Below are 20485 nucleotides of genomic sequence, written 5' to 3' on the forward strand. Positions count from 1 at the left end.
CAATACAATAAAAATAAAAATTCAAATTTGAAATGATTCAGAAATGCAGAAATACAAAAATGCAAAAATTAAAAATACAAAAATATGAAGAAACAATAATACAAAAACACAATAATACAAAAATGCTATAATACAGACAAAAAAATCCAAAATTACAAAAATATAACAAAAATGCAATAATTCGGAAAGGTAGAAGTACAGAAATACAAAATTTAAAAATACAAAAGTACGAAAACACAAAAATATAATAATACAAAAATAGGAAAACACAAAAATGCAATAAAACCTGTTTCTCATTTATCAAAGCTGGTTACGTTCAGTATAACATTGAGGAAATGGCTATTACATTCTTATTACACTTGGTAAGTATATATGAGTGCACGACTGCTACGAACCTGATGAGCAACATGTCGACGCTGACACACTTGAGACAAACAAAAATATAATATTTAATTAGCTTAACAGCGCGAGTTCAATGTTGTCTTCACTTTAACATATTTTGAAATGCGCAGTGGTGGGAAAGGGTAGGGGCATAATTAGTGGAAGGGGAGGATGCGTTAGGAAAAACCTAACATATTTGGGGTGAAGGGAATGCGGGTGTGAAGTTGGTCAAAGAGAGGGGGAGGGGGGTGAAGGTAAGAGAGTTGGAAAGGGGTGTGAGAGGAAGGAGGGGTAGATGGGGGTGCAACTTCATACTATGCCTTCCATTTGAGACTAGGTTAGTGAAAATTGGTGCAGTCATCACCGAAGTGGCTCTAGTTCTAAAATATGTCCGGAACCCGGGACTTCCGGAATTATCGATAGTGGACAATATATTCCAAGAATCTAGGCCAGCGAATCGAAGTATTTTGATGTTCATTTCAATAGATTTTTAAACTATGAGGTGTTACGATTTTACCGGTTTATATGAGAAATTCCTTTGTAACCGCAATAACCAAACTGTAACTCCGGAACCAAAAATCAAGACTGAATGAAATTCAATGGCAGTCAATGGAAGTATTATGTCTTTAATTTGAAATCAAGTTTGTAAAAATCGGTTAAGAGTTCGCTGGAAAATAGGGGGATATTAGCTTAGGAACTTGGCGGGCTCCCCGGGGGCATCAATAACCGTCATAGGTGGCCAATGTGGTCAAAACTACTCTGATTGGTTTTATTGATATAGAACCGCAAATCCAAGTAATGTTGAACCTATTTGAATATGTATTATATCATTCGGGCATCATGGTGTTACCAGTTTATAAAGGAATTTGCTGTGTGACCGTACTCTTCAATTCGTAACTCCGGAACCGGAAGTCGGATCAACTCAAATTTATATAGCAGCTTATGGGAGCATTATACCGTTTATTTGAAACTAAGTTTATGTAAATCGGTTCAGCCATCTCTGAGAAAATTGACTTAAATTATTTGACACACACATATATACACATACGCAGACATTTTGCTATCTCGAACTGAATCGAATGGTATAAGAGACTCGGCCCTGCTGGCCTCGTTTAATAGGTCGAAATTGCGACCGATTGCATAACCTTTCTATATAAGAAAAGCAAAAAGGTGCGAAATCAGCAAAGTTCCAAAAAGTCTATTTTTCTCAAAAACATTTATTTCGGTGCAACATAAAATCTCGACGTTTCATAAATTTTAAGGACATTAAAGGAAATACGAATTAAATTTCTGAAATTTCATGGGGTCCCCCCTTCGAAATAAAAATGCAAAATACAAAAATGTAAAAATTCAAAATACAACAACGCAGAAAACTAAAACACATAAATGCAAAAATATAAAAATACATAAATACAAAAATACAGAAATCCAAAAATACTTGAACGCAAAAATACAAAAATTCTAAATACAAAAATATACAAATACAAAAATACAGCAATACAAAAATTCAATAATGCAAAAATACAACAATACGAAAATTTGAAAATACAAAAATGGAAAAATAGAAAGATATAAAAATGCAAGAATACAAAAATACAAATATACTAATATACAAAAATATAAAAATACCAAAATACAAAAATACGAAAACACAAACATACAAAAATGTAGAAATACAAAAATACAAAATTACAAAAATGCGAGAATACCACAATACAAAATGGTAAAGTACACAAATACAAAAACATAATTATGTGTTATTAATTACAAAAATATAAAAGATACGAAAATGCTAAAGTCCAAGAAAACAAAAAATTTAGAAATACAAAAATACAAATTGATAAAAAGTACAAAAATTCAAGAGATAAAAATTTGGAAAAAGCAAAATTTTCAAAAAAAAACAAAAATTCAAAAATTTAAAATCAAAGAGTTTAAAAATTTAAAAACTCTGAATACAAATATTCAAAAATACACAAATAAATTGAAAATTTCCAAAATTCAACAGCTCGAAATATCAGAAATTGAAGCTTTTAAAAATTTTAATACTCAAAAAAATTTAAAATGATGGATTCAAAAATTCCTTACATTATTACATTTTTAAATTCTTGAATTTTTAAACTTTTAAATATTTTTTCTTAAGTTTTTAAATACCTGATAAAATGTTCAAAAATTTTTAAATTTTTAAATGCTTAAATTTTCAAGATGTGAAGCGTTTAAATTTTTAAATTATTAAACTATTAATTTTTTAAATTTTTGAAATTTTTTTTAAATGTTCACATTTTAAAATTTTTGAATTCTTAAATTTAAAATTTCTTAAATTATTAAATTGTTAAATATTGAAATTTATGAATTTTTAATGTTTTAAACTTTTAATTCTTAAATTTTTAAATTCCAATTTGAAATTTTTTTAATATTGAAATCTTTAAATTTCAAAATATTTTGATATTCAAATTTCTTAAAATGTTGTTTTTAAATCTCTTCATTTTTGCATTACTTAATATTGAAATCTTTTAATAATTAAATATTTAAATTTTCAAATTTTTAGATGTTTAAACTATTAAATTTTTAAAATTTTTAGGTTTCTCAATCTTTAAATATTAAAATTTTTAAATTTTCGAATATATAATTTTTTAGATTCATGAATTTTTAAATTTTTAGTATCCTTAAACTTTTTAAATTCAAATTTTTTGTATTTTTTGATTTTTTTTACTTTTCAATTTTTTAATATTTAAACTTAAAAATTTTTAAATTCATAAATTTTTTATTTTTTGATCCTCAAATTCTTTTCAATTTTGATTTTTCCTAACTTTTAAATCTTTGTTCTTAAAATTACCTTTAAATTCAAAAATTTCAAAAAATTTAAGTTTCGAAATTTTAAACATTAAAATCTTTAAATTTCTAAACTTTTAAATTTAAAAAAAAATTAATTTCAAAAGTTTGAATAGTTAAATTTTTAAATTCCAAGATTTTAAAATTTTTGAATTCCCAAATTTTTGAATTCCTGAGTTTTTAAATTTCTAAACCTGTAAATTTTTCCAATCCTCAAATTTTCGCATCTCTAAATTTTTAGGTTTTCAAATTAATATATTTTCAAATCTCAAAATTTTTGAATCGGTAAATTTTTAGACTCACATATTTTTAAATTTATGAAACTTAATATTTCCAAATTTTTAAATTTATTGATTTTAAAATTTCCAAATTTTTAGATTCTTAATTTTTTTTGCCGAGTTTCTATGTACGCATTTGAGTAGAATACGTGAGTATGGAATTTAAGAAAGTCGCAATAATTGGGATTGGTTCTGATAGTCATTTGCATAAGTACCTGGCAGTGAGTATGTATTAGGTTTGGATTCTCCTTAATTATGTGATGCTACTTAACACTTACAAATACTTCATCACATGTGTGACAAATCTTCTTATCGCTTGATTTGCCTTGAAGCGGAGAGTACTATGCAATATTAGGAAGCTTTTCCTCCTGACAATTTTGATAAACTATTTCACAATTGTACATGAAACCCTTCACCTTGACTAGGACAAAGAAAATATTAGGTTTGTTACAGTACACGAAAGTTGCTCCGGAGCAAAACATACTTACTCCTTTTTAAACCGGAGCTAGCAGAAGAAGAAAAAAGAGAAAAGTAATTGTCTAGTTTAGTGACTATAGTGATAGAGGTCCATTTTCAATGGGGTTTTTTGCCAATAGGGTGTATTTTAGCCTGAATAAACCGAATCCGAGAGCGGAAATGTGAAATTTTTAACCAATGTTCAATAAACTGAAAAAATAAGTTGTGATTAATAACACTCATAACAATAACAGTGCTTAAACAAGTGAGCTTATACAGTGGAGCTAGTGTGATGTGGCTTGGTCGCATACCCGAGGCGAAGGATCCGAAGAGGCGCAAAGCCACTAAGAATCCGCCGGACGAGGAATTGATTAACCCGTTGCTGAAATTGCAAGCAAACCTGTGATCCTCTCGTTTGACAGGTTTACTCAAACATAGAGGCTATAGTTAGTTGAAAGCTCGTACACCAGAAAGTGATGTGGCATAGCCACATTAGTCAGTATTCGGTTGACTAATGTGGCTACCCCACATCGTATTCTGGTGTATTGTCAGACTTCGCTGCCGCTCAATCGGCTTTAAACTACCTATAACCCTTATGTTTAAGTAAACCGGACAAACGAAATGATCACAGGTTTGCTTACAAATTCCAGCAACGGGTTTATCAATTTCTCGTTCGGCGGATCCTCAGCGGCTTTGCGCCGCTTCGGATCCTTCGCCTCGGGTATGCGGCCAGGCCGCATCACACTAGCTCCGCTGTGTAAGCTCACTTGTTAAAGAACTGCTATTGTTAAGACTGTTATTAAGCACAACTTATTTCTTCAGTTTATTTAACTACGGTTGGAAATTTCACATTTACACTCTCGGATTCGGTTTATTTAGATTGAAATACATTCTTTTGGCAAAAAACCTCATTAAAATTGAACATCTTTCACTTTCTAAACTAGATAATTATCAAGAGAAAGAAGCGATTACAGGAACGATTTTCTCATTGTTTCCTCCGGAGTACTTCAAGTTTCTCTTGGCATTGGAACAAATCTAACACTTTCTACGCAATATTACTCACCGGACAAAAAGGCGTGAAACGAGAAATTTCCACAATACATCGTGCAGCACCTCCAGCGAGGGTTGCTGATGTACGAAGCAGCGCGGTGGAACAGTCCACTCTCCGGGTACTAGATCACAAATCCTCAAGGAGAATATTTGAGAGCAAAGCATATGACAAACGAATGCAATAATCAGTGGATACAATTTAGTTTGCAACACTCCGTTAACTAGCAAGTGGTTACCGACTGCTTTTTTCCAACACGCAATCCACAATGAAATTTCTTCGCCGAATCAACATCTGAATAATCTTGGCTCTACTGGCCACTTTACTATCAATCTAATACTTCGCTCACCTTTGGAAGAAACAAGTATTTTTATGCAGAAGAATTTGACAACGACATCAACATCTATGATCGAATATCACTATTTTGCACAACAGCAACTTTTCTTATTGAAAACACTTTTGATTGCGGAGATTCGGCTCGATCCGTAAATCACTTGCACTAGCAGTATAATCCGCTCCCCCGAGAACGGGAGGAAACACCACCGAAATTCACTGCTGTACATCTCCAGTAAAATACCGTAAAGTCCCATAATAAAAAAAAAAATCGAAAAAAAACTATGTCCCGAAAAAACACAAGTCCCGAAAAAATCGCGAAAACGGCTAAGTGTCAGCCGTTGATGAAAAAATACAAGTCCCAAAAGCGGGCTGCGCTATTACGATGTTCGCCCGCCGTTTACTAGCCATGGCGGACGAAATCAAAATTTCATTAGCCATCATGCCTCAGCAGAAAGTGGGTAACTAGGTACCACAATTAAACCACATCGTGTAATCCAATACCAACGGACAACATTGCAACGTAGTTTCGGCTAAGCTTGAACAATCTAGTTAAAAACCGATTGGAATCATCCCAAGCAACTACTTTAGCATACCCCATTCTGTCGCTGATTGAGCTTTAACCGTGTTTGACTAATGTGTCTCTTTCATATCTTTACAGGGCCGCAATCATCAGCATTACGCACCGAATCGTCATCTGGGACTCGCCAATTTTCTCCGAACAATAACTGGAACATGGTGTGGTGCTCACCCAGGAGACCTGATCAGGTTGTACAAAACAACGATATTGTCGGTGATGGAGTACGGGTGTTTCTGTTTCCGCTCCGCTGCGAACATACACTTCATCAAACTGGAGAGAATCCAGTATCGTTGCTTGCGCATTGCCTTGAGTTGCATGCATTCGACCCATACGATGAGTCTCGAAGTGCTGGCGGGCGTTCTTCCGCTAAAAAATCGATTTTGGGAACTCTCATATCGATTGCTCATCCGATGCGACATTCTGAACCCGTTGGTGATTGAAAACTTTGAGAGGCTCGTCGAGCTTAATTCTCAAACCCGATTTATGTCCTTGTACTTCGACTACATGGCACAGAGCATTAATCCTTCTACGTATACTCCCAACCGTGTTCGTTTCCTAGATACTTCTGATTCTACTGTATTCTTCGACACATCCATGAAGGAAGAGATTCGTGGAATCCCGGACCATATACGCCCTCAAGTGATCCCCAATATATTTTATAATAAATTCCGAGAAGTCGACTGCGACAAAATGTTTTACACTGACGGATCAAATCTCGATGGGTCCACTGGCTTCGGTATCTTCAACAATACTATCACCGCTTCATTCAAGCTCAATGATCCCGCTTCAGTTTACGTCGCAGAGTTAGCTGCAATTCAGTACACCCTTGGGATCATCGACACTCTGCCCACAGATCACTACTTCATCATCTCGGACAGCCTTGGCTCTATCGAGGCTCTTCGTGCGGTGAAGCCTAAAAAGCAATTCCCGTATTTTCTGGGGAAGATACAGGAGTCCTTGTGTACGTTATCTGAAAAATCTTATCAGATTACCTTTGTTTGGATCCCCTCTCATTGTTCTATCCCGGGCAATGAAAAGGCCGACTCATTAGCAAAGGTGGGCGCATTAAATGGTGACATATACGAAAGACCAATCTGCTTCAACGATTTTTTTAGTATTTGTCGTCAAAGGACACTCAACAGTTGGCAAACCTCGTGGAGCAATGGTGAACTTGGACGATGGCTACATTCGATTATCCCAAAGGTATCAACGAAGCCTTGGTTCAGGGGGATGGATGTGGGTCGGGATTTTATTCGTGTAATGTCCCGACTTATGTCCAACCACTACACCTTAGATGCACATTTGCGGCGTATTGGACTTGCGGAGAGTAGTCTGTGCGCTTGTGACGAGGGCTATCATGACATCGAGCACGTTGTCTGGGTATGCGCCAGTTATTTGGACGCCAGGTTTCAGTTAAAGGATTCCCTTCGGGCCCGAGGTAGACCACCTAATGTCCCAGTCCGAGATATGCTGGCAAATCGTGATTTCCCCTATATGTCCCTTATTTATACTTTCATAAAAACGATAAATATCCCAATTTAGCCCCTCTGTTTTTATTTCTCGTTTTTAGAAGTTTCCTCTTGCCGTGTGGAACCGATAAGCTTCAGACTGCCACTATGTAACCACCGTCGCCCTTATCACTACGGAATCTGAAGCGAGAGCGACTCGAGGTCCGAAGGATTCCCTTTGAAGGATTCCCCGCGGGTCCGAAGAATACCATCCGCCAATCCGACCTACTAGACTGAGGCGCAAATTTGTTTCGCTGATCTCCCGTTTGCCCGAAAGTTGCAAGTTTTGCTCTTCTCTACCGGTCACCATCTACGCCTTCTCTCCCTTGTCCTTGATACAACTACTTCTACACCGATTTTGGAAATGACCAAGCATAAGTATCCGATAAAAAATCAAATTTGTATTCCGTATTCCTAGTTTTAAGATAGTTGTAATTTCTACTCTTTGTTAAAACTATTGTCCCCCATCTTGTAAATAGAATTGTATCCCTAGTTTTAAAACATCTGTTAAATTTTTCATAAATATTTGTTCTCCCTTTTGTGTACCAAACTAGACCTGTGCGCCGCCGCGCCACGCCGCCGCCGCCGGTAATTTTTAACGTACGCCGACGCCGAACGGTAGATCGGCGGCGCGCCGCCGATGCATTTTTCCCGCGCCGACAATTCGCGAGCTCTAAAATTATTGGCTCATAATTTTATCCACAAATCTAGGAACATTGTCTATGGACCGAATATACGACGTTAACTGATTCATGATTTATCACATCTTGATCATTATTTGGTATTAGTGGTCGTCAATTGGATTACAAAATTAAAATAATCTTGATATTTTCTCGAAAACCATTACACGACACTCGTTATATAATTCAAAGATCCATTCTTGCTTCGTCAACTGGTTATGATTGTGAGCATATAAGTTTCAATTCACCATTCTTGTGCGTGAAATGGTCCACAAATTAAAAAAACTTCCACTTTCAAGATATATGTGCCTGAAATGAGAAAGAGAAAGGATTGGAGATTTTGAGGATATTTGGAATGGGAAGGTTTGGAATGGGACGAAATATGGATAAGCAAGTATCAGTCACTCGCGTAAGTAGGAGATGATGAAGGAAATAGAAAAACTGGTATATTTTTCTACAGGCATATTCTAATTTATATATACAAAAATCAAATAAATACGCTAAATACGCGTCGATTTCTTACCTTATGTAAGGAATCGAAAGTCTTATTGTAATGTTATAATCCATTTGATACAAACATTACAGTAAGGCGGGGCTGGTTGATGGAACGATGACCTCGGAACATGTCTGGCGCTGTACACGAAATAGGTCATCGGAAAGTCAATTGAGCTAACACCTACCTAAATCCTTGAACCAAGTTATTTGCATGGATATGTTAAAATACATGCAAACATCTTTTTTCTGTAAATCACTACCAGCTAGTGGGAGTTAGGATGGTTAACACACACACACACACACACATATGTGCCTGAAATTTACGATTATGTGCCTGATCCTAATCTTTGCACCTAATCAATTTCACTGGAACGCAGTGTATTATTCATTGATTTTTAACCGATTCTTAATTCCTAATATGCTACACACGATTCACCAGTCGAGCTCGTGAAACTGTTCATGATGTAATTCATGAAGTAATTAATTTTCCACATAATCTTATTATACTTACGTAAAAAATTACAAGGAACTCAGACTATTATTCATGGATTATTCGCTCTGCTTTTTGGTTTTGAAATTTCTATGTGAGCCATTGTGTACAACTGCTAGCAACCAGTCTCATAGGCACGAGCATTAGATACAAAGACATTACTAGGACCTGTAACCCAGTTATTGCTTTGTTAAAATTCAGAGAAATGTTCGGAATTAAATGAAACTGCGCTGAGCAAAATACATTACCTAACCACAATTCATGTCCGTGAAATAATTTAGAAAACTATAAGACACGTGACTCTGTGAAAAAAATCCAACGGTAAGCTCAAGACTAAAATATCACGATAACACGACGAGAATTTACGAAAATCCTTGCACGTCGTTCAATTCTTGACTGTTTTAGTCAATAAAGTTAATACAAATCAATGTTTCATCGAGTTATGAATTAGAATAAAATATTTAACATATTCAGACACAACCAACTCCTAAACATTTGAGTATAATGTCATCTTTTTTTGCGTGACGTTTTACGTGGTTTATTTATAATTGATTGAATCGTTACCTATTTTAAAAAAAATTCTCGAAGAATAGTTGAGCAAAGTGATCTTGACTTTTCGCGACGCTGATGCACAGATGTGGCGATGCAGAGGGTAAGATTTCTAGTCTCATAAATTATGCATCGTATGATCTAGCCCCACTCAAGAAAGATTTTCAGTGCCAGTTGCACCAGCCCGGTATCACAGACAAATAAGACGTAACACGAGATGAATTTTCATCACTCGTAGAAAAAAAACGGTCGATTTCAATTACAAATCGGTGGCGTTAGTGAAGAGATTTTGACACAGAGCTAAATGCGTTACTTAGTTTCCGCACCCACTCGAAAACGTTACGGTCTTTTTAATCTAATGCAAACCAAAACAAACAATATGGGCCGGAAATGTAAAATTCATTCTTGTCGACGTGCCCAAGGTGGAAGTTGTTCACAACCATTTCTTAAGTTACAACACGATGCCAATCGGTGACCAAGCACATAACAGGATGTTAGTAATTTAATTGATTCGGTGTATCGAATGTATGCAATGGATTAGAATTTGTTGGTCCCCGGAACTGCTGGAGAAATTGGCGGGGTGCAGGTGCTACGAAAACTAGAGATACGCTCAGACCATTTTCAATCAGACTTGTTTAATGATCAGTTTCAACCTAACAGGAGCTAACACGTCAAGTCGTGGAATGATTATGATTGATAGTAACTGTATATTTAGATTTCGTCAGGGTGTAGATCTGTATGATTGTAGCACATCGAGCATACTTTGCACTCAAGATAGAAGCAGATCGTACGTTGTAAGAAAACGTAGTACCAGGGAATCGTATGCCTTATCATTGTGGCGATTTTGTACTTACAAGAATTAAAAGTAAACACCAACCTGGAAAATGAAGTAATGTGTCTACCTTAAAAGGTGTCCTTACACGATCATTAAAAGTGACATTTCTGCGCAGCAATACCAATAATAACGCCTCGTGTTAGGGTACCTGATATCTGCCGGATTCTAAAAGAGCGATGGTAAACAACCCAGGGACAACTTGACAGATAGTGCTTGTTTCATATATGCACCACCGATTTGATGGTGGCGCTAGTATGCCTTCTCTGTATGAGTACCACGAACAACGAAACGAAAAAGTTTCAAGAGAAAAGCGTGTTTCGTTACGTGTGTTTTGAACGCCGTCAATGCGGCTAGAACGACATTTAGAAAAAGCTTATTCCAAAATGTGAATAAAGAAAACTAGAAAAACTCTAGAAAGAGAACTGCGGAGACTCCATTTTGGATCGATTGGATTCGCGTTTAGCTGTCAAAAACCGAATCCAAACGAATATTGCCTATCCTTATAACACTGGACGTGTTGCCATACAATGCCGGGGCATACGTTGCCAAAAATGCTGTTTTTCTCTCCGCAGTTCTCTTACTAGAGTTTTTCTAAAGAAAACTATTATTAGAGAATAAATTTATCCCTAACTGAAACCCGTCAGCAAAGTTACATAAATCTTATTAATATTTAGCTGGAAGTTTGTTTTTAACAACCGGCTCTCTTCCTTCCTAAACATGTTTTGGTTTTCTTGTTGTGTGAAGTTTGAAATCGTTAAATCATTAGTGCTTTTTATCTCGAGAATTGTAAATGAAAAACATTTTGGCCAATGAAAGTACATCACCACCAAGCTTAACAATTCGTTTTGAATAGAATTTGTGTTTTTATCAGAATTCTAGCAGCAAAAAAATGGTAGAAATGCTTAAATTGATTATTTTCCACAGATATGGCAAACAATACATGGGATGCGCCTTTTTCAATTTTTGCTCCATTCGAGCCGCCATGACATCACCAAATCACCCCCAAAATTTGCTTATGAATTCAATATATGGGAGCTGTCAATTGTCCCCGGGCTTACGGTAAAGATGACTAAACAGAAACAAAAAACAATGAAACGACAACAACAATTAATTTCCTCAAACAAAACAAAAATTGTTTTACCGTTGCTTAATTTCCCAAATATAGAACAATAAATAATTATTATGGGTCATTGAAATACAGTCGTTACTCTGCATTCTTCAAATTTGTCAATTCCCGCTCGGACGTGCCTGGCAGAATTCCCCCCAGATAGCCGGCAGCGAAATAAAGTCTGCCAGAATTTCTGGGGGTCTGGCTGGCAGAGCGCTGCCCAGCCGGCCGGCTCAAATGCAACAACCGTTTCTGGCAGAATTTTTCGCCTTGCGGTTATTAACGGTTTTTTCTGCCGGATTTCTGCCAGGCACACACCGGCAGGACCGGTTTTGTACCGCTTCAGGTTTTGCTTGTATTTTTTCTTATTTTTTTTTTAATTTTATGTAAATTTATAATAAAAACATGTCTGGAGACATGAAATCCATATTACTTACCATGTTTGAAACCAAAATATTTGTTTCTCCCTATTTTTTCATCTGCCAAAACTATACTTCTTGGAAAAATGTAAATATGGCGAAAATGAAACAACGATAAACAAAACAGTATCGGCGAATCCTACCATCTTCCAGTTATGGTAGGCGAATCTGCCTACCATAACTGGAAGGAGTATAGCTGAATTCTGGCAGCGCCATTTTGATAATTTTGACAGCTGCCGGAATCCTGACGGATTTTTGCTGGCTGCCCGTTTTTCTTCCAAGCGGGTTGTAATCATTATTTCATGCGAAGTCGTAGTATGCGACATCGACAATTTTTCTATTTCGTTCTTCAAACGTTACAACTGTAAAAATAGTTTCACCTTTCATTTATTTATCTTGCATTTGGCAAGCAGGGTGGGCACTATTGGAGCTTGTTGAAAAAAAATTTGATATGGTTGCGAGAATTACATTTTGTGCAATGTGTTCAACAGATGTCGCTAGTACATCGTGGGCGATGATTTTTTTTTAGATTTTCTTTAAGCTGTAACGTTTGTTTGTATGTGCTGTGAAATCTGTTACAATAGAAACCGAAAATTTGGGAAAGGAATTGTACAGTTAAGAATTTTTTTTAGTTACATAGGCGTCAATATTCGTCACGCCGACACACGCCGGCGCGCCGCCGCCGGTAGGGTCCAACGGCGTGACGCCGCCAACGCCGCCGCCGCCGGCCAAAAATGTCGCCTACGCCGCCGCCGATTAAAAATGCATCGGCGCACACCTCTATACCAAACTATATTGTTAGTTTTAAGATAACTGTAAATATTTCCTAAAAAACTATTACTATTGAATTCCTTGTTTTAAAATTTTTCATAAAAAAAAATCTTCTGCCCCCTCTCTTATATATAGAATTTTTTTTTTCTAGTCTTAAGATAGCTGTAAATTTTTTCTCTTTTATAAAAAAAATATTTCAACATTGTAACCTCCTAGTTTTAAGATATTCAAAATATAAAAACAAAAGAATTCGGCACCGCCAAGCTAACGCATTTGTGCCTATCAAATAAACGAAATGAATAAAAAAAAGTATTACAAATTCAATAGTTAAATAGTTCTAAAATACAAAGATGCAAAAATTCCAAATCAAATTAATACAACCACAATAAAAATACAAATACAAAAAGAAAAAATCAAAAATACAGAATTACTAAAATTCAAAAGCACTAAAAATTCAAAAAAAAAAATGAAATGCCCTTTTAGCACAAAATTCTCAAATTCAAAAGATCAAAAATTGAAGACATCAAAAATTCAGAAATTCGAATATTCGAAAATTCAAGAATTCGAAGATTTTTAAATCTAAAAATTGAAAAAGAAATAAAAATTCAAAGATAAGGTAATTCAAAGGTTCAGAAATTCAAAAACTCGAAAAATCAATGATTAAAACATGCAAAAATTTGAAAATTCTGGTTTCAAAAATTCAATAACTCCAATATTCAATTATTAAAAATTCAAAAATTCGAAGAGCAAAGAATTCAAAAATTCTGTAATTCAGAAATTCAAATTCAAACATTCAAATATTAAAAAATATGAAGAATTCAGCAATTAAAAAATTCTTGTATTCTAAAATAAAAAACTTCTGCAATTCAACGCAACAACAACACAAAAATTTACAAACGCAAAAACACAAAAATACAACAAAAACAAAATACAAAAATATATAAATGTAAAAATTCAAAGGATCAATAAATTAAAAATTCAAGATAACAAAATACTAAATATTCAGAAATTGAAAAATTCATGAATTCGAGTATTTAAAAGTTCAAAAAGTCAAAGATTCAAAAATTCAAGAATATGAAAATTTTAGAAATTTCGATAACCAAAAATTCAATATTTCGAAAATTCAACCATTCAAAAATTCTAATGTTTAAAATTAAAAACCTCGAAAATTTATAAAAAACCGATATTGAAAAATTCTTAAGTTCAAAAATTCAAATTTCAGAAAAAAAAACAAAATATATAAATCCAGAAATTCAAAAACACAATAATGCAAATATACTAAAATACAGAAATACTAAAATTCTAAGAACATAAAAATTTCAAAAATACAAGAATCCATAAACACAAAAAATATAAAAATACAGGGACACAAAAATACAAAAAGTACAAAAATGCTAAAAATACAAAAATATTCAAATACAGAAATACAAAAATCCAACAATATAAAATTACTAAAATTCAAAAATGAAACAATACAGAAATACAAAAACCCATACAAAAATATAAATAAAAAGATAGAAAAACTCAAAAATACCATAATACAAAAATACTGAAATACAAAAATACAAAAGCACAAAAATACGAAAATGTAGAAATACAACAGATAGATAAATACTACAATATAAAAAAAAATCAAAAATTCGAAAGTACGAAAATATTGTGTATTTACTCGAAAGCTGAAAGCAAATATGTATTTGGCTGAAAGTAAGATTTCGAATACAGGGGATGTGTGAATGGTGTCTGCTGTTTCGCGCTGTATGAGGTATTGAATCATTACAATTCACATATATGTCTGTAGAAAAAGCAATACTTTCAAAATGCTTACAATGAAATTTAATGTGAATATAATTTATTTCCTAGAATAATGCTTTTATTGATAATGCTTCTCATAATTGCCGGTATTGTCACCCCCGTGCGGTAGAATTCAAACCAAAACAATCATCACTCACTGGCAGCTGTTTCATTTATTTCGTATAGTCTAATTCATGCGTGGTTGTGTTAGTGCGACAGTTGAGGTTAAATGTTTTTGGACCTTGGGGGTTGAGGTTAAGTTAGCTGAAGGATAACATACTCATTCCACGCCTTTATGCATTATATCTGTGTGCAATTCACAGATAGTGAATGACTCGATTAATTTTTGACAAACTGGTTGACAATGAAGTGTCAGCGACTATTCTCGCGATTACTCGACCGAACGAATACTTTAACCGTCCGTGTTCAGATAGAGATTAAACGCACAATACAAAGATTTAAAAATACAGGAATACTAGAATACAAAAAATGCAAAATACAAGAATACTATACCCGAGGGGCAATTCACTCCCCATTCAAAGTGAATTGAAAATACCCAATTGAAAAAATGCACGAGAAATGCTTCAATACACCTTAATACATTTAATACGCCGAAAATACACTAAGGCACTAAAGTACGTTACTTCTGGAAGAATTTTTCAATACGTCGAAAATACGCTAATACACAAAAATACGTTAGTACCGCAAATATTTTTCAATGTGCCGATAACAATCCAATTCGTCAAGTAATACACTGTTGATACAAGCCATACAAATATTACATAAATTTCATGCCAAATGAAACTAATCCAGTATATTTCTTATTATGATATAGCGTATGTTTTTTTTCAAGCTAGATTGTTTACTTTTCTCGGAATTGGGACTCCCAGCAAACGGACTCAGAATCGGTGAATCATAATGACAAGTAGGCAGAAATCAATCAGAATTCTTGTTACTTTGATTCAGAGGAACAATTCCATAATCTTTAAAGGAAATAAACATCCCGTACATTTGAAAATACTCCCAGGGGACGTGAACATAGGTAAATCCGAAACTTCCTACCAGCATCAGTAGGAAATTATAAAATCTTGCAAGTTCGAAGTTTACATTGCGATGGATCATTTTGTTTAGATACATAGGTTGCATTATAAATCAACACTCGTTGGGGGAATAGAATCAAAACCAACGCTCGATGAATTGAGAATGCAAAACACAAGATTGTACGCAGCTCACCTGGGTTCGATTCCCAACCCCGCACATAGGGTTAGAGATTTTTCCACAAGAGATTACTCTAACCAGAAAAGAGGCGAATGACCTATAATTAAAATAATAAAAAATAATACAAAACACAAGAATCCGAATTACGAGTCGCTTCCGATCAACTTGCAGGAATGAGTTCAGCTATAACTCCAGTTGGAATTCCGGCTGGATTCTGCCAGAATTCAGGCTTTAGTGACACAACCGAGTCTAGTACAACCAGTAGGAATTTCGGCTGATTTTACTTAGGAGCATCTCAATTTTACTGAGAAGCATCTCAATTTTTGAAATAAATTTAGATCATACTGCAGTGATTAAATATAAGACCGCGTTGCTCAAAAATTACCATTGGGTAAGCCTAATTAGAAATTCTAATTCTCTAAATAATAAAAATTGGCATAATTGTTCGTTAATCTTGAAAAATCACTAGTCATTCCATTTGTACTAATTTTATTATTTGCGTTTATGAAATTATTCTACTTGCATTCTACAATAACATTTAAACGTCAAAATTCAGTAACATTCGGTTTCAATTGATTATTCAACGAAAATACAATGCGTGCATACAATTGTACGTTTTAGTACACTAATCCATACGAATTATTAAAGAATTCACCAATATGCATAATACATTGCATTTCGTGAACGATACACAAATACGTCTCTCAATACGTTAGCCTGAATCGAAAATACTAGAGTGAGTCGCCCCTCGACTATACCACAAAAATACAAAAATACTAAAACACAATAATTTAAAAATACGAGAATACAAAAATACCAAAATACATACATATATATATATATATATATATATATATATATATATATATATATATATATATATATATATATATATATATATATATATATATATATATATATATATATATATATATATATATATATATATATATATATATATATATATATATATATATATATATATATATATATATATATATATATATATATATATATATATATATATATATATATATATATATATATATATATATATATATATATATATATATATATATATATATATATATATATATATATATATATATATATATATATATATATATATATATATATATATATAAATACGAAAGTGCTAAAATAGGCAAATACAAAAATTTTAAAATCCAAAGATAAGAAAATACAAGAATGCAATAATAGAACACATACAAAACCACAAAGATACAAAATCACAAAAATATAAAAACTCTAAATCACAAAAATACCAAAATACAAAAAACAAAAGAGTAAAAAAACGAAAATACAAATATACGAAAATACAAAAATACGATATTACTAAAAAAATGCAAAAATACCATAATACAAAAAAACTGAAACACAAAAAACGAAATGCAAAAATACGAAAATATGAAAATACAAAAATTCAATAATGCAAAAATACAAGATATACCTGTTTTAATCCATCTAGTGGTGTAATTGTGTCTTTCTCATTTATCAAAGCTGGTTACGTTCAGTATAACATTGAGGAAATGGCTATTACATTCTTATTACACTTGGTAAGTATATATGAGTGCACGATTGCTACGAACCTGAGGAGCAACATGTCGACGCTGACACGCTTGAGACAAACAAAAATATAATATTTAATTAACTTAACAGCGCGAGTTCAATGTTGTCTTCACTTTAACATATTTTGAAATGCGCAGTGGTGGGAAAGGGTAGGGGCATAATTAGTGGGAGGGGAGGATGCGTTAGGAAAAACCTAACATATTTGGAGTGAAGGGAATGCGGGTGTGATGTTGGTCAAAGCGAGGGGGAGGGGGGTGAAGGTAAGAGAGTTGGAAAGGGGTGTGAGAGGAAGGAGGGTAGATGGGGGGGTGCAACTTCATACTATGCCTTCCATTTGAGACTAGGTTAGTGAAAATTGGGTCAGTCATCACCGAAGTGGCTTTAGTTCTGAAATATGTCCGGAACCCGGGACTTCCGGGATTATCGATAGTGGACAATATATTCCAAGAATCTAGGCCAGCGAATCGAAGTATTTTGATGTTCATTTCAATAGATTTTTAAACTATAAGGCGTTACGATTGTATTGTTTTATATGAGAAATTTATTTGTAACCGCAATAACCAAACTGTAACTCCGGAACCAAAAATTAGGACTGAATGAAATTCAATGGCAGTCAATGGAAGTATTATGTCTTTAATTTGAAATTAAGTTTGTAAAAATCGGTTAAGAGTTCGCTGAAAAATAGGGGGATATTAGCTTAGGAACTTGGCGGGCTCCCCGGGGGCATCAATAACCGTCATAGGTGGCCAATGTGGTCAAAACTACTTTGATTGGTTATTGATATAGAACCGCAAATCCAAGTAATGTTGAACCTATTTCAATATGTATTATATCATTCGGGCATCATGGTGTTACCAGTTTATAAGAGAATTTGCTGTGTGACCGTACTCTACAATTTGTAACTCCGGAACCGGAAGTCGGATCAACTTAAATTTATATAGCAGCTTATGGGAGCAATATACCGTTTATTTGATACTAAGTTTATGTAAATCGGTTTAGCCATCTCTGAGAAAATTGAGATAAATTATTTGACACACACATATATACACACACGCAGACATTTTGCTATCTCGAACTGAATCGAATGGTATAAGAGACTCGGCCCTGCTGGCCTCGTTTAATAGGTCGAAATTCCGACCGATTACATAACCTTTCTATATAAGAAAAGCAAAAAGGTGCGAAATCAGCAAAGTCCCAAAAAGTCTATTTTTCTCAAAAACATTTTTTTCGGTGTAACAAAAAATCTCGACGTTTCGTGAATTTTAAGGACATTAAAGGAAATACGAATTTAATTTCTGAAATTTCATGGGGTCCCCCCTACGAAATAAAAATGCAAAATACAAAAATGTAAAAATTCAAAAATACATCAATGTAGAAAACTAAAACACAAAAATGCAAAAATATAAAAATACATAAATACAGAAATCCAAAAATACTTGAACGCAAAATACAAAAATTCTAAATACAAAAATATACAAATACAAAAATACAGCAATACAAAAATTCAAAAATGCAAAAATACAACACTACGAAAATTTGAAAATACAAGAATGCAAAAATAGAAAAATATAAAAATGCAAGAATACAAAAATACAAATATACTAATATACAAAAATATAAAAATACCAAAATGCAAAAATACAAAAATACGAAAACACAAACATACAAAAATGTAGAAATACAATAATGCAAAATTACAAAAATGCGAGAATACCATAATACAAAATGGTAAAGTACACAAATACAAAAACACAATTATGTGTTATTAATTACAAAAATATAAAAGATACGAAAATGCAAAAGTCCAAGATAACAAAAAATTTAGAAATACAAAAATATAAATTGATAAAAAGTACAAAAATTCAAGAGATAAAAATTTAGAAAAAGCAAAATTTTCAAAAAAAAACCGATTTAATCCACCTAGCAGTGAGATGAGACATTTCTTACACATTTCACTATTGGATTAGTTTGCATAACTCACGAGAAGTAGGCACCCAACTATAGGTGGGATGAAAACAGTTTCTAGTCTTGCACGAATAAAATCTCGAATAAACTGAATAAATTATAGAAATCAACAAAACGACCGAAATAAAAAAGTAAAGCAAAAAATGAAACAATAGGTTTTTACATTCATAAAATGAGTAGAAAAATTAATGTAAATCAAAATTATAATATACACGAATCAAATTAGATTAGGTTATTACATAAAAATTAAGATTATATTAAGAAATAGTTATAAGATTAATAGAATAAATTGACACATACTAACAAATTGAATGAAATAAAACGAATGACTGAACAAGAAATGCATAAAATTAAAAATATGAATCAAATGAATCAAATGAATCAAATTAATCAAATTAATCAAATGAATCGAATGACCGAATGACCGAATTGATAATCAAATCAATCAAATCAATCAAATCAATCAAATCAATCAAATCAATCAAATCAATCAAATCAATCAAATCAATCAAATCAATCAAATCAATCAAATCAATCAAATCAATCAAATCAATCAAATCAATCAAATCAATCAAATCAATCAAATCAATCAAATCAATCAAATCAATCAAATCATTCAAATCAATCAAATCAATCAAATCAATCAAATCAATCAAATCAATCAAATCAATCAAATCAATCAAATCAATCAAATCAATCAAATCAATCAAATCAATCAAATCAATCAAATCAATCAAATCAATCAACAATCAAACAATCAAATCAACCAATCAACACACAATCAAATCAATCAACACAATCAAATCACACAATCAAACACAACAATCAAATCAATCAATCAACAAATCAATCAAATCAATCAAACAATCAACACAATCAAACAAACCACAATCAATCAAATCAACCAACAATCAAATCAATCAAATCAATCAAATCAATCAAATCAATCAAATCAATCAAATCAATCAAATCAATCAAATCAATCAAATCAATCAAATCAATCAAATCAATCAAATCAATCAAATCAATCAAATCAATCAAATCAATCAAATCAATCAAATCAATCAAATCAATCAAATCAATCAAATCAATCAAATCAATCAAATCAATCAAATCAATCAAATCAATCAAATCAATCAAATCAATCAAATCAATCAAATC

This window comes from Topomyia yanbarensis, chromosome 1 (assembly GCF_030247195.1).
Source record: "Topomyia yanbarensis strain Yona2022 chromosome 1, ASM3024719v1, whole genome shotgun sequence".
Classification (NCBI taxonomy): domain Eukaryota; kingdom Metazoa; phylum Arthropoda; class Insecta; order Diptera; family Culicidae; genus Topomyia; species Topomyia yanbarensis.